Source organism: Dermacentor silvarum, chromosome 6 (genome assembly GCF_013339745.2).
Source record: "Dermacentor silvarum isolate Dsil-2018 chromosome 6, BIME_Dsil_1.4, whole genome shotgun sequence".
Taxonomy (NCBI): domain Eukaryota; kingdom Metazoa; phylum Arthropoda; class Arachnida; order Ixodida; family Ixodidae; genus Dermacentor; species Dermacentor silvarum.
In genome coordinates this window covers 68,763,322-68,775,496 of record NC_051159.1, presented here as the reverse complement: position 1 = coordinate 68,775,496, position 12,175 = coordinate 68,763,322, and positions in this window count along the sequence as shown.

The window sequence follows — 12,175 nt, the reverse complement described above, 5'->3', positions numbered from 1 at the left end:
AGATCTAATAAATTACTTAATCAACATAAGTATTGTTTTACCTTTGTTAATAATAACACATGAGTCCTTGTAAAAGCGGCACTGAAGGCTTCCGGTGCTTGAGGCATTTTAATTTACCAGGAATATTGAGATCAGCACTTGTTCCGAGGTTTTTGTCTCCAAGTATGGAGAGATATTTCCCAAAAAAAGTATTTTTCCTGCACTTGAATATAATACCAAGCGCAATGCGAACGTGATTCGCCGCACGTTTTGGCGACGGACATCTTGAAGGTTGGACTAGTTCTAGAGTTCTCACTGAGCTGACTGCCGCGAGTGGTCCGTTGGCTTGAATTTTATAGCTAGACCATGGTCCTTTGGGTGCCTAACTCAGAAAATTCACGTGTGAACCTCAGGGCATTATTCACGTTATCAGTGATTATGAGATAGTCCTCTGACGTCTACCATTACTTGCATTCGCTTCCAAAAATAGCTGGTTTGCCTATTGAACTGCTATCTTGAAACTTTTACCATGTATTTTTCGATGGAACGCCCAGAATGGGAACAGCAATGCTTCTGCACGTCCACTGTGCACTGGTCAGAAAGGAAGCTCGACATCGGTCAAAATTTTAATCCAACTAAGCGTCAGTCTTTAATCAGTTCATTATTCCGCGAAATATTCTTATGTACAGTGGCTTGAATTAGGCTATGCAATTGAAATAGAGGCTGTGGGAGATGTGCTGTAATCTTGAGCCCATAATCGAGTGATGATTGGCGAACATGTTATGTTCATTTCCATAAACAAATCAGCATAAATAAAACGAAAAATGAGACAATTTTGTGTTATATTGTTGTTTGTGATGCACTGCCTGAGCTTAAGTCCTTGCTGTAAAGTAGATGCTGCTTACAAAAAAAAAAAAAAACTGCATTGTGGTACCTCGCCACCAGGATGTACTACCTATTTGTAACTTGGTCCGCTACGTATCCAGTGCTAGTTATGTAATTACAGTACCCCCCGTAAGCAGAGTCTAGAAAAATGTCCCTGTATCGTCTACTTCAATCACAGTTGCAGGGATATGTAGGCAAAAATGCTTAAATACAAACATTAACGTCGACAATCATAGAAGAGCCACAGAGGTTACTTCAGCCCTGGAATGACTTCAGTGACCGGTACAGGAAAATTAGGTTCGCCTGAAGTTCTAATCGAAAAATGTGGAGGTTAACTGATGAACCTGTTCTGTAGCACTATATTCGTAAAATGCCAAGTGCACTCAAAATGCCAAACGATGGCGCCGCTCTCTTACTGAAAAATTCAATATACCTTAAGAGCGTTCTTAATTTCGCGAATGCTAAAGAGGGCTTAATAATGTCTACTTGAAATAACGAACACAGTAGTATGAACCAGACATTTCTATTCTACTCGTTGATTGCATCATGGGTCCAGAATTTCACCTTAGCGCAGAATTGGATGGAAACAATCTCACAGATAGAGAGGGGAAACAAATATACATTTGGTCATAGGGGCTAAAACACCATTTATGAGAACACGCAAGTACGAATGTTTTACATTTTTGAGTTCGTGATCAGTATTGCACAATATCGCATCCCTCGCACAATTACTCATGATATGGCGCATTCCTCGACAAATCAAATCTTCCAAGCAGCGCTCGTATTTTTCGGCAGGAACTGTCGTATTTCGGTTGTCACAAAGAGGTGGAGTCAGTTGTTGTGGGACTCTTGCGATTCACGGAAAGGACAGACCACTGTGCATTTATGGTCTACAATGGGCTCTCACCCAAGCACTGGCGTTTGGCCAAGGGTTTATATACCACAGCGCGGAAAAGAACGAAATGATCAGTTTGAAGTAGGAAACTCTCATTACCCATCTTCGTTACCACTCGCCTTCATGTTTTCTTTGAAATATCTCTGCAAAACTGAACGTGCTCACGTGTTGATAAGCCGATCGTTTACTGTTGCAACCCACTAAAATACTGTCAGCAGATATTTACCTTTCGACACGTCGGAACCACAAATTGGATCCATGAATTCACAAATTCGACTCGCCTATTTATCGACTCGTACAGTTAATTAATTTAACCCGCCACTTCCAACGTGTAACCGGCACCACATGTCTGATGACGGACCGGCGCCAGAAATAAAGTGTGCCGTTGCAGACTGGCTCATTGCGTGTTCTGGTGAAATGTAGCCCCTTACGCTCTGCTTGGACTGTGAAGGCTACCTGTTTAACCAGTGGACCGTATAGGTTACTAAACGTCCCCGCAGCGCAAACGGGCCGCGCCTACTTGTTTACAATTTGTCCACTCCGTAGTTTCTAGTAATTTACTGCAGCTTTCATTATCAATTGCCTACTCTTGTAGATATTTATGAGACCCGCAAGATCTTATAGTTGGCTCTAGCTCGTACGTTCGTTTTATATGTCACTTCTTTCGACCATCAGAGCAACAAATTATAGTCCCACTATGCCTGTGCATATAAGCATCCTCGCATTTGTCGACAAGTTGTTTCGTAAAGGCTATGGCGTGTTTGTTGCCTAATAACGGCAGTCAAATAAGAAGATAGGCTAAATTATAGTCGGCTCTCTCCCCAGAAATCACAAAACAGAAAGATACTTCGAGTTACCAAAAAAGAAACGTAAATGTGATTAAGACCAAACAAATCAAACCAGGAGAACGACCCATTAGCACCCGTGTTAGCTAAACCTTCATGTCCACTGTGCAATAAAAACACTATTATATGCGTAACACACGAATGTCATTGTTCTAGTATTGCGGACATCAAACACTTAATGCACACAGACTTCTGAAGAATCAAGAAGTCAAATCAACTTAATTAGTTGGTTGTTGCAAGGAAATCCGGTAAGACTGTCAACGCACATCTCTCTTCGCTAGGGCATGACCATGGACCAAGTATTTCCGTTATAGAAAAATCCCGTCTGTCCAAGCGACTTGTCGCTTAAACGTACTCGCGGTTTGTCACATTGTCCGTGACAAAGTGCTCAACAAAAGCGTTCCCCTTTTAAATACTGCGTCGCCATTTCCCTTCCTCACGCTGCTGCGTGGAATACATTGTGGATAACAGGCGATTTTTCCCGGGCTGTTCTGCAGATTTCAGACGAGTCACTTAGCAACAGCTGCATTCCAAACGTGCTGGTTGCAGGTGTGGGTGGAAAGAGATGTCGCCATTGGATAAATAGAAAAACTAAAATGAATAATAAATCGACATGCGTTTATTTTGTTCGCTATTTTATCAACGGCACTGTGCTCGTCTGTCGTCTTTGTTATCTCTGGGTATCATCTTGCATCTGGAAGGCGAGCGCTCCGCGGCGCGCAGCAGCCCCCGAGGCGGCGTCTTCAAACGACTCGGCGTAACCTAACGTTTGCATTGCCGTCACGCTTGGGAAACAAACAACTAACGAAGAAAGAAGTGGCAACAAATGGCGAGCAAGCCCTGGAGGTCGGCGCGAGGCAGTAGATACCTGCAAGGGCGACATAGCGTGGCGGTGAGTGTGTGTACGTAGCCGGGCGTTCTCGGTTCTGAATGGCTCATTCAAAACGACTCCTGCATGCGCTCTTTGGCAGGTGCGTTCGTCGCTACATTGCGGCGTCCCTTTTTGCAGCCGAACTCTCGCTTCGTCGTTTCCTGAAGGCAAGGGTATATGGCGAAGGAAGTGATCGGCCCCTTATGGCTGCAACATCGGAGTCGGCGGAGCTAAGGTTCGCTGCAAGCGTCCCGTGTTCTCACCCATGGCTGGCCTTCTCCGATAGGGGCCAAAGTTTGTTTTCTTGCTGAGTCTCGAAGCTGGGCAAATAATCTCAACCTGGAAACGCTCCGATCACGACCTTGGACGGACGTTGTGCTTCAACCGACCAGACTTCCGCCGGATGAGGCAGTTTTATTGTTCGAGGGTACCTCCCTGTCGTGTTCGCCATTTCGGATACACACCAAGCGAGCGTTGAGGCAATAAGTTCGTCTTTTAATGAACGTGTGGTCGCTGGGAATCAACGCAACTTGAGACTTGCCGTATGTGCACTCTTCATATTTTGTTGTGGTTCGGGTGGTATGCAATGAACTTTGTGAATAAGTGTGAGCCTATCGGATTTATCATCAGGACCCACCGCAAGGGTTTTTACCTAAATATTTGAAATGGACTCGCTTTAGACTGGTCGGTGCCGAAGGGCATTACTGATAGAGGGCCTATAAATATATGTAGGGGGGTACTTGCAACAGCATATGAAATCCAAGAAAAACAATCAGACCTTAATAACTTCCAAACAATGAAAGCGACAACACTGTAACCTGAGATAGACAATAACAAATGTCGAATTTATCGGGGTGTGATAGAAATTAGCCAGTGCTGTAATAAAGCAAGTCTCTGTTATGAAGAGTAATAGTAGAAGTGTTTCATTTTGTGCAGTGATCGAATCCAAAAATACCGAAAAATTGAAGAGTTGTGAGCGTCTGCCCTTTCTTACTGCAAATGAGATTTGAGTATATTCATACGCGATTCGAGTCCGGTTGCAGCGCTAATCACGTGCAATTGATTAGTAAGAACTTTGGGAAAATGCTAATGCAGTGTAAGCCGGTGACATTGTATGTAACAAAAAGGCAATATTAAGAAATTGACTAAAGCTTATTATATGCAATACTTGCGTGTACACTTATCACTAAGGGATGAGTTAAAGTTGACTGTCCAGTGATGTGAGGCTGTTGGGGAAACGTTTCTGAATGGCAAAGCGCTTGCTCGAAATTCATACACAGCTACATTTCTCTTTTCGCAAACAGTTTCTCGATTTTACTTGTTACATTTGCTCAGCGAAGCACGCTGTTCAAGGATAGTTCCTGGGAAAGGGTGATGCTTCTTTGCGTTAAAGCACTAATTCGAGCCATAATTGTTACGCTAGGGTTGGAAGGTTTATGAATAACATTCCAAATTATAAAATACTTTGGAAACTGATTTGGAAACACACGAACTAAGCCTTTAATTCTTAACGATTATTCTCATACCGGTTACTATTTCTTGTGACCGCTGCGCACGCAGTGCATGCGCATAGGCTCCGTGAAGGCAGTTCACAACTGTTGAAATGTATCACTGAAAGTCCTACTGTGACCAAGGCAATACTTCAATATATTCCCCCGCATAGGATATGGCACTTTCATTTAATGAAGAAACAAACCGCCTGGCTATACTATTACATAGATATCAGCCTTCGTATAGTGAATTAAATAAATATAAGGTGGAAAGCAACTTCTTGGAGCCACATAGCAGCGTAACTGCTTGAAGCACAGTGACTGTCTAACGTATTTCGGGGGTACATTTCTCGAAGTAATACTAAACTTTAATGCAAACTCTCTTTATATCTGTCGAGTTATTAACAAGGGAAAACACGAGGAATGCGGGAGATTGAAATTCAAGACGATGAGCAACACGAGAAAAAGACAAGTCCACTTGTCGAAACATTGGCTTTCACCTTGTGCTCGTGTTGCTCATCGAGTTATTAACAAGAACGTTATTACCAAGAAGATGATATGATTTCACTGTACAAATGAAAGTCCTGGAACACCATACAAACCCATTGTAGAAAATAAATATTTTCGGCGTCTTGTTTCAGCAGAGTACTTGTTGTATAGACCAGATCAATTAAGTGGCAACGCTTCGAGGTAAATGAGTGCGCAAATGGAGTGACAAGGCCAAATTTCGTCTGCCGTACGCTTGGTTTTATTGCTATGAAGAGGTAACTAAAATCACCTACACCTGTATGTCAGCCAGACACACTGGAAATACCAACTGTAACGTCTTCAATGTACTTGTTTAAAAGCAATGCCGCATCGCTGAAATCTTTCCTTGCTCGTGCTGACACAAGAACACGAAAAGGATCGCGCAACGGAGCCCGCTCCGTGAATCGCGTTAACAAGACGGGTGTACTAACCTCGCATCAGTGACAGTCGACGTGGCTATAAAGTTTGAGAGCGCTGCTGATGTCTGAGGTTGCACTCGATGAAAAAGGATCTGCAAAACAGAGAACAGAGCAGGCAATGAAAATTACGACAAGAACGGTGATGCTTGATGTCGGACATGAAATTACACAATCGAGTGGTGTGTTATGTCATTTCGCACAGTTGCGCAATACCTCCCTACTTTTTTTTTAGGGCACTACTTCCTTCAAGTTCAGTGTGACTGCAAGAACCTAAAATTATTTTCAGACAGCGCGCAGAAGCCTGGTGCTAACTGCGGGGCTAAATGCTAAACGGTTTGCTAAATGCCAAACATTTCTTAAGGTTCTACTGAGCCTCTGTTGGTTCAGTTCAGAGACAAAGCTAAACTATATAAAATAAATGATCAAAGTTTTAAGGCTCAGGCTGGCTTTCTCTCTGATGTAAACAAAAGAAATCCTTCAACATCCTTTAGTGTGATTACCTGCTATATGATTGCGTGTGAAGAGCGTGGGAAGAGAGACAGAGAGAGTAAACGGGGTGGGAAAGGACAGGGAGGTTAACCCGAAAAGATTCTGGTTTGCTACCCTGCACTGGGAAAAGCGTGTGAAAATGAAACATGGCGTTCCGTCTGTTCGTTGGGTTCAGAGAGAAAACTTATTTGTGTCAAATAAACGCGACATTTTTACTGCCTATGGCTGCTTTATTCCGCAATGCAAACTAAACAAAAAGTTAGTCAACATCATGAAGTGTGATTACCTTAAATAAGTGGGAAACTCTCAGCATGATAAAGCGCGTGAAAATGAAACTTGGCAAGCTGCTAACAGAAGTGCCTCACATATACAGCTCGTGAAATATCGACTCGTTTGAACGAAGAGCTATAGTATTGGTAGTGAATAGTTGAACTCCTATAGATTTGAATCAGCCGGAAAAATTGGCGAGAGACGAAATTATTCCGAAGGTGTTCAGTCAATGTATTATAGCGGCTTGTCCATGGTTTGTCTGCCTAGTGAAACAATGCTCATTGACATTTCTTCAGTGCCGCTGATCTCATGCTTTATTACTGTGTGTGTAGCTTTCTGCTCAGTTTCCATAAAAGCACTACGAGAATCAAACACGTGATGGTGAGCAGTTCATGCAACGAAGAATTCCTTTATAAATATGTTCCTTTGAAGGTGACGACTCTTCGGTTCCAATCTGTGCAGCAGTATCTTTTGCAGGAAAACTACTTCTCACGCGTATGGCGTATTGCTACGAAAAACAATCAAAATAATAAATAAAAAGGTGGTATTGTTGCTGTAGAACAGAAGAAGCATGACGTGATGGCTTGTCCATTTTGGCCGAAGATGCTCTTGTATTACAACAAAACTGACAGAAAGGCAGATAGTACAGTGAAGACATACAGGAAGCGTTTTACTTCCTTTTTTCAGCTGTCTTCTGGCTTTAGAAAATGTCTTTCTTGTCCACATGTATCACAGCAATTCAGTTCTGTTTTTGAAAAAGTTCACAACTTTCTTCAAGAGTCTTTGTATGATTAGAGCCTTTGTGTGATTCTGTGTGCCTTTTCGACTGTTCTGCGCAGTTAGAATCTTTGTTCTCTTGTTTGATCCTTGAACGCGTCCATGTTACATTGAGTACATGAGAAGCAAACGTTAATTCCTGCTAGCAGGTGCAGACTACGTCACAAGCAAGTGCAAGGAGGCAAGAATATGATGATGAACTACGAATATACGTACTCCAACATCTTCACAAATGATGTTAGTGATAAATGACGGGAATATGAATTCCTAAAAATAAGTGTTTCCGCTACTTCGGAGCGAGCAGCCTACAGGGTAACGGTATTGGGACAGCAGCAGCTCTGCTACACTAACAAGAACGCGTTATTACAGTGGTCGTCCAGCACACCAAATAGAAAACGCAAAGGTGTATCTGAATGTCACATACTTTTCAGGTAATTATGTGCAAATTGCCTTACTGAGCACATAAGGAAGATTCGTTCTTCATTTGAACACTGTTATCTGCTTCCATCATCGCTCTTATTTACTGTGGCAGCGACAGTTATATCAGCGTCGTAAAAGATTAGTTCATTGCCCCATCGTGCCCACCACAAAAAGCGTGATATTTCTTCAGATGCTGCCAACTTAGACAACGTGAGGTCAAATTACACCTGCCTGAAAATTTAAAGCTACTTCTTTGATCTTTGCATCCTCTTTCATTGAGATTTACGCACTTTTGGCATTTCGTTTTTTTTATAAGTTCCCTCATACATATCGTGTAGATTTATTAGCACAAATGGTTAGGACAGGAAAAGCTGGTAACGTGTTGGCCCACTGTCAGTTACATTACCTTTGCTTTCTCGACCAAGTTATAGCTACTCAACGTCGGCATTCACGCACTTAAATAGAATAAAGGAAAAAAAAAACAAGTATGCAACGCGGTAAGCTGCGCAGTGCACTTCTGAAGTGTGTCGGGAAACATCGCTTAATTATAAGATTGTTCCATTTGCCCAACGTGCCCACCACAAACAGGGTGATATTTCAGACGCTACATAACATTAGCGGCAAGTCTGTAAACATATACTTCAGTCGATCTAAAAAATACTGCATGGCGCAAGGGTCACCTTTTTAATAAAGTGTAGACGAAGCTTGTCTAATAAGGGAACACGAGATACTATGTAGGCCTTTTGCCAAGAAATGTAGAGCGGGCGTACGGGCACGCCGTTTAATTTCATACACCTGTTGGCTTTTCTCTATTGGCTACTATCTCCGATTTAGGCTTTCCTAGCGATACTACCACTGTAAAATCGCTCCCATTTCGATGTCGGCTCACGGACACATACGTCAAGAGGCAATATTCAGCGTCGCTTGGTTGGCATCAATATACCAAATGAGTTATCCGGAAATCCGCAAGGTGGAGCAAGATTCATAAAAGGAAAAGTCTGTAATCCACCCAAGAGCTACCAAGATACAAAGGTCCATTTCACGCTACTAAAAGAAAAGACCAAATGAAACGCTCTCAATTCCTTATTGTGCGCTTTTTTTTTTCGTCCATAAATGACTGCGCTTTCTTTTACAACGAGCACGCGTTAGCCAGCCAAGGGAGAGCTTATCTTTCGTAAAAGGACGTTCGCTCGATGTGCGCCCGTCAGTGGGAGTTGACGTGCTCAGGACATGCTTCAGTTAGCCACAAGTGCCATAGCCCGAGGCGACGGGAACTCGGTGGCAGCGTACGCTGTTGAGCGAAACTGCCTTCCTTCCACGAATGCTTTATGGCCAGAAATCCTGTCCGAAGCGTCTACGGGGCGAGGGAGAGCACTACACAATGACACGTTGTTGCCATTGGATGAGCGGCTTTGTAAGAGCGCGACAATCTCGGTGTCCCAGGCTGCCCGAAAGCAAACAAGCTCCGAGCATGCGCAATTCTCGGAATGTCTCGCGATGGCGCAGCTGTCTCCGTTTTCTTTTTTTTTTTTACTTGTTTCAGTGCAGAAAGAAATTGAATTCTCGTTGGAACAGTATACTAGCAAGAGCAATGCAACGATGTCTGCCATCATGCGAGAACTGTTGAAAGCGGAACGCAGTACAAGCCTTCTGTCGGGTGTGTTATTCAGCTGTGGACCTGCCGTGATGCAGACGATGGTGTATTTATGCAGTTACAAACTCGAGGTACCGTGGCTATAGACTGAGGATTTTGTGCACATGAAGTAGCGTGAGCTCCAAGTCACTGCATGCCGCGATGAACAGACCCTGAAGGTGAGCCAATTATTTCCGATGATCCGCCTATTTGCTCGATATTACGCTTACGTACGATGCATGTGTAGAAAGGGCGTCGAAATTGCTGACGCCTTTGTTTTTGTACTTGAAGGGCGAGTGGTTGTTGGCTGAACATGTGCGATGTTTATAGAAAGTGTGCTACGGCGGGGCATTTCCAAGTCCGCCATTGCACAACATTGCTTTAGGCATTTTAGAGGAAAATTTTGTGATGGTGATGCGTTAACGGCTTCTTGTAATGGGAAGAGTTTGAGAGTACTGAGCCACAGCCCTGTTAGCCCCATGATCGTGAATTGGATGGCGACTATGGTTGGAAAGGTACTGCTAAATTGTAGCTGTATTATACTGCCAGAAGCGTTCATTTTTCGCCTCCTTTGCTTGTGACAAAGAGTGTGTTGGGCTCAAAACGCTTCATTTTTTTTCACTGCATATGATCTGGTACATATTTAAAGACGGGTGCCTACTTTTTTACACAAACCACCGTGCTTACTCGGCTTTTTCTTGAAAGTTTTTCTAACTTCCCTGGTAATGTTACTCACGTGTCTATCTGAAGAGCGATACCTGGGAAGTCCGATATGTTAGGCATTTTGTATAAATTGCAATTGGTGTTTTGTGACCGCATTTGAATAGCTGCAGTATAAATGTTTCGTCCTTGTGTGTCCATCTGTTCCTTGGGATTCGCCCCTCGACCATTTTAATGTTTCTTGCTGCAGACATTCAGATTGTACGTTAGGAAAGAGAGTACTATGCCTGGCAGGATTTCTGTTTTGCATCTGTGCAGTTTGCAACAATTGGCATCGTAATGGCGGGCTCTGGAGTAATTTTGACCACCAGGAGTTTGATACTGCAGCTTCACCTAAGTACATAAGCGCTCAAATTCTGTAACCGTTAAAATATGGGGACAGCAGAAGGTCGAGAAGGCTTGCGATTCCGGAAAAGCGATATGAATTATACCGTAGTGCGAATACCAACAAACTTTGTCAGACACCTTTTTCTTGGTTACGGCGCGCTGGTGGGTTTATATTGTACGCGTCTGCCGCGTCTTGCACGTTTCTATCCCCTAATATACCGTTTTTGATCGAATTAGGATGAGCTCATCGAAGCTTTGTTGCACTGTAGTCGTTTCCTTTATCAGCTGCTAATGCGTGGCGGCTGCCGGACGTCATATGTTGCTGTCGATCGGTTTCGTATGATGCTCCCTGCGCGACGTTTACAGAATGAAATGTGGCTGGTCGCAGTGTGCTGTCGTTGATATATCTGCCCCCAACACCACTAGTCTACCTCCTTCGTTTCCTGCAGTATCGCATTCCTTCTCCCAGTACCGGCGCCCAGGTAATACAATTTGCTCCTTCTTATGCCGGCGCGCGACGTGCTGCTTCCGCGGGTCACGGTTCTCGAAACGAGCGAAGCATTATCAGATCTCGCGCAGCAGCCTGTACTGCAGCAGCATATGCAACTGTGCAGGTGTGGGCTCGCGGCCACGAGCCGTCAACGCCGTTGAATGAAATAGCAGATACAAAAGGTAGGGGAGAGGGAGGCTGGTGTTGAGACTGGCACGGAACGGGCTTTTGTGTACAGTTACGAAATTAACGAGCAGTATTCAGGTCACGCGCACTACGGGGAGACAGATACACGGCCCCCTGATAACGGGCCCCTAGCCTGTCTCTCTGCGCGCACAGACGGGCTCAGCGAAGCGCCTCGTGAGTCATTCCAAGCACGGCCGCGCCGCTGCGCAGTAATTGTATACCCGAACATTTATTGCAGATGAGTCGGCGCCGATAAGCTTGTTGCGCAAGTGCGGGTCCACCATTGTTCTTCTCCGGGACGATTAGGAAGCCGCCCACGAATGGCACGGCTTCGTGTGTCGCTCATGCAGAGGATGCGTGTGTCTGTGGCATATATGGAATGGGAGCGCGCTTGCTGGAATTGCACGCGAGTCGATATTTGCGCCCATGGATCCCCTTCGGGGAGCGCTTGTGGTATACTAATGCTGGGATACGGTCAATTATTTTAGCGCGAGCGGGGCAGTTGTGCAGAAACGCGATTGTAATGCGAGCGAGAAGGCGAATTTCGCTGGGTTACTAATGAGATTAGTGCAAATTAGCGTCCGGGGAACGCCTGTAGGCAGAAGGCCGAGTAAGCCAAAATCAACGTACTCTGTTAACGTGTTTTCTTTGTCTTTCATTTTTTTTCACGTGCTCATTCCTACTCTTTATTTTTGTACTTGACCAGTATACTTTTGATATTCGTATGGCAGTATGTTTTCTTGGATAAATCAATTTGGTGAGCCTCAAGCCTTTGTGGTACTGCTTCTCTGTGGTATGTTTTTTGATGGTGAGACTTTCTATATAACCGGTCCCCGTGTGAAAGAATAATGGTGTCGTCATAAGGGAATTGTGTCTTGTGAACGCATGCTACATTTTGCAGACCTGAAACGGAGTGTGCACATTCAACACTGATCTCTTTCAGTGGCACAC